This window comes from Peromyscus maniculatus, chromosome 3, assembly GCF_049852395.1.
Source record: "Peromyscus maniculatus bairdii isolate BWxNUB_F1_BW_parent chromosome 3, HU_Pman_BW_mat_3.1, whole genome shotgun sequence".
Lineage (NCBI taxonomy): Eukaryota > Metazoa > Chordata > Mammalia > Rodentia > Cricetidae > Peromyscus > Peromyscus maniculatus.
Genome location: NC_134854.1, coordinates 89,307,497 through 89,311,789, shown reverse-complemented (window position 1 = coordinate 89,311,789; position 4,293 = coordinate 89,307,497). Strand labels below are relative to the sequence as shown.

Below are 4,293 nucleotides of genomic sequence, written 5' to 3'. Positions count from 1 at the left end.
TTTGTTTCTAAAACTGTGCTATGGAATATAAATTCTTCAATACTACTACTTCTGGAGGCATGTTCAGAACAGCCCTTTACTCTCCATAATTTCATATAAACAAATGTGCATTGCAAGTCACACAGTGGGATTGAAAGTTGCATGTGTGTGGTTCTATTTTGTTTGATACTTGTAAGCAGATGCGTGGATGGACATAGGAGCCAGAAGAATCCCATGTGAAGTGCTGCAGACAGCTGAGAGTATCAGCACCCAGGGATGCAATCTCAAGGCACAACAGAAGATCATGGTTAGGCAACTTCCACTTTCTCTGACACATGGGCTCTAGCTTTTGGGAGAAAAGCAGGAAATCATTTTACTGTCAGCTTGTCTCAAGAGTATTTCCCTGACATTTAAATGCTGGTGTTTAGTAGCAAATTCATTGCATTTAAATGTGTGCTCAGAATGTCCACAGAAACTTCTACTATTCTGTAGGAGTTCCAGATGTTGATACAACTCAGAATCTTCACAGGAAATGGCTGTATCCTCTGCTAAGGCAGAAAAGGCATTGATACTCTGTATGGCTGGAAATGAAGATAGTTAGGGTACCAAGAGGACTGTTTAGCCTCTTGTAGAAAAGTAAATGTCTCTCTGTGAGATTTTTTAAAGATCCTCAGACATCTCAGAAACAGATTTTGTGAGTGAGTCATGAGGAGCAGCTGGGGCAACCCAACTTCTCACTTCTGCTTCCATTGAGGTTTATGTTAGGACTTGTATCACTGTGAGAGGAGTATAATCTTGTTGACAGTAATAAGTTGCAGTGTCTTCAGACTCCAGGCTGCTGATGGTAAGAGAAAAATCTGTCCCAGACCCACTGCCACTGAACCTCGATGGGACCCCATCTGCCAAGTTATTTGTAATATTGATCAGGCACTTAAGAGATTTCCCTGGTTTCTGCTGGTACCAGTTTAAATAATTGCCAATGCCCTGGCTGGCCCGACAAGTGATAGTAACTCTGTCTCCCAATGATGCAGACAAGGAGGATGGGGACTGGGTCATCTGGATGTCACATCTAGCACCTAATAATGGAGACATAATAAATGTCCATATAGTTAGGCATGATAGAAAAGGACCTCCACCAATTGCCAGTCAACAATAATCACTATGTATTAGTGAAATACCCATTTTAGTCCTTTTTTTTTTAACCTGGAAACAAGAGCAGCAGGAGCCCAAGGAGCTGAGCAGGGGCCCTCATGTCCATGCTGAGTCCTGACTGCAATGAAAACTGCACAGGGTGTGACTGGTATATGAAGAAGTCCTCAAGGCTGTGCAGTGAGTGCATGCAAATCACTGGGAAAAAGTTAGGGTGGGGCAGAGCTGCAAATCTTACTTATCTCAGTAACTAAGCACAAACCCAGTGTCCTCAAATTCCCAAGGTAAGACCATACATATGCCTACAGAGAATGCATTTCTTCTTTAAGTTTTAAATTTAGGGTGTTTCTTTGAAAATTTCTATGTACATACACTCTTCTTTTATAATATAATTATAATATATGTTAATGATAATATACACAAATATCTGACTGTCAAAGAATATATAGCAAAGGAGGGACTATTAAATCTTTAACTCACTCAAATAATTCCTATGGGTTAAAAAAAATGCTGTGTCCTCCTTGTAAACTTGTGAACTTAAGCAGCATTCCTCTGTGGTCACTGCTTTAATTACTGTTCCCAGGTTCCTGCTTGAGTTCCTGCCTCAACTTCCCTCAAAGGTGAGCTGTAGGCCCTCTGGATATCATATAAGCTCAATAAACTCTTTCCCTTCCAAACTGGTTTTGGTCAGTCAGTATTTTACCACATGAGCAGAAACATAACTGGAACAAGGCATTTTTTCTCCTTTGGTTAAATATATTTCTAAGCCTCCCTCATCAACTCTTCCCCTCACCCCTTTGTCTCAATCATATAGTTTGTTTATTTGTTTTTTTTTATTTCTTTTCACTCCATCATTGCCGTCAAGTAGCAATGCTCTGCATATTTTTGGATGCTGATTTTGTATTCTGAAATATGGCCAAATTCTTTGATGTTGGTGAGTGCCTTTACACACAAACCAAATGCTCAGATGCTAGGCTTCTGGGTTCTGTCGTCTTTAAGGTGTTAGATGTTCACTCACTAGTGGGATGCAGATGAGAGAATTATACCTTTCCCTTGCCCTGGTATGTCTGATAAGCAATTGCACCAAAGAGGAAGTTTCTGTTTCCATCCTTTTAATGTACCAACAATGCATTTTGGTTGGGCTCTGAGTTTTCTTTAATGTGTTAATGGACACATTTTCGTACCTCCTGTGAGGAATATTTAATAAATTACTAACACAAATAATGAAGAAAGAATCACTTTGCAAAAAATTATACCCTTAATGATGCAAATGAGCACAAACAACCATGCTTTTGAGGTTCATTTTCTGAGCAAATGGATAGAAGGGATCACAAGTGGGCTACATGTTAATATACCCTCCAGATGTGCAAAAACATGACCAAAAGCACTTTAAAAATTTCACTCTGCAATGGCTTTGTAAATTTGGACACTTTCTAAGGCAGAAAATTATGAAGTTGTAAGCTCCTGGTAAAGGTGATCAATTCCATGACACAAAAGAGGCTGTGAGCTCTGATCCTAGTCTGGTCAACACACATCAATTAAGAATAAAACCCCAAAGTAGGGAAATGATGTTCCAACCAGGTCCAGTTTTGTACATTTCACCACCTCTCCACAAGGCCTTCATATGATAAAACAACTAAGAGATTACTCCATTAATTACACTGGATGTCTCATGACCTGTTCATCTCTGGAAATGACCTCAGAATAATTCTGGACAGGTACTGTCTGTTAGTCATTACTTCCTCTGGTTTCCTGCAGAGTTGCTCAGTAAAGATCCTTGCTGAAATGTAAAGTCAAGGGAAAGGATTTTCCCAACCATAGGCACCTGTGATAAACCATATGAAACAAGGATTGAGCCTCTCCTGTGTTATGTCACATGCAGATTGAAGCATCAACAGTGTCTCCTTGAACTTCCCAGACCTATCCAAGGACCACATGGTTAGGCAGTTTATTTCCTCTGTTGTGGTAGATGCACACTGAGTGCTGGCAGAGGACCACAGAGAGAAGGATTACTATGCAGATATCTGGGCACTTTGAAGCAAAACTATTTCTTGACATGCAAGCAGTCTGAGCACATAAAAAAACCAAGGAGCAGCAGCTGGGGCAGCACAGCCTCCAACTTCTACTTCCCCTCGTGGTTTATGCCATGGTTTGTATCACTGTGGGAGGAGAACTGTGATACTGCAGACAAAAATAAGTTCCAACATCTTCAGGCTCCACGCTACTGATGGTTAGAGTGAAACTTTTCCCAGAGTTTTGGCCACTGAACCTTGATGGGACACCAGACTGCAAACCAGTTGTATAATAGATCAAAAGTGTAGGAGCTTGTCCTGATTTCTGCTGGTACCAGTTTAGGTTATTGTTAATGTCCTGGCTTGCCAGGCAAGTGATTGTCACTCTGTCTCCAATAGATGCTGACAGGGAGGGTGGAGATTGTGTTACTTGAATGTCACATCTGGCACCTGACAATAGAAAAACAAACACACAAACAAAATAGCATAATTAACAATGTTATAGTAGGAATTCCTTGATTAGTAGGGAAGTGATGGCTACCCCAGGCTGAATAAATTTTCTGTCCTGTGCAACTTACCTGAGAGCCAGAGTAGCCAAATTGCCAGGGCCTGAGCGGTAGCCTTCATGGTCATGCTGTGTCCTGACTGGGACTGACTCCTGCAGGGACTGTGACAAGCCAGCTAAGAATCTGTCAGTTAAGGGGAATATGCTCTGGGCACATGCAAATCAGCAAAGTCTTTCGGGCCTAGGCACAGCTGCAGGCTTTGCTCAGCTCAGTAACACAGGAAGTTACAGTCTATAGGGACCCTCCACCAGACCTGGGAGACACACTTGCTGCTGAGAAAGTGTTTCCCCATGGGGACTACAGGATATAATTAGTCCAGTGTCCTTTAAATAGAGTGGTTTTGTTTTGTTTTGTTTTGTTTTTATCTCACTACATGGATGAAATATTTTTCTTTCTAATTTTGAATATAAGATGGACAGTTGGAGATTTAATTCTTTGGAAATTGCAAGAAATTTAAGTTGAGGACAAACTGTTGTCTTTTTTCTTCTCTGGGGTTTTATGTGATAAATCATCAGGACAAGTGATGGACAGAGATATAATTTTGACAGAAAGTTAGATGCATAAAGGCAACAAAAGGAGGTCAGTAT

General features: G+C 40.8%; 1 pseudogene; it reads right to left on the bottom strand.

The window, feature by feature from the left end:
* Positions 1-735: 735 nt before the first annotated feature.
* Positions 736-3,773, bottom strand: LOC121828226 (immunoglobulin kappa variable 1-39 pseudogene; annotated as a pseudogene).
* Between the last annotated feature and the right edge of the window lie 520 nt (positions 3,774-4,293).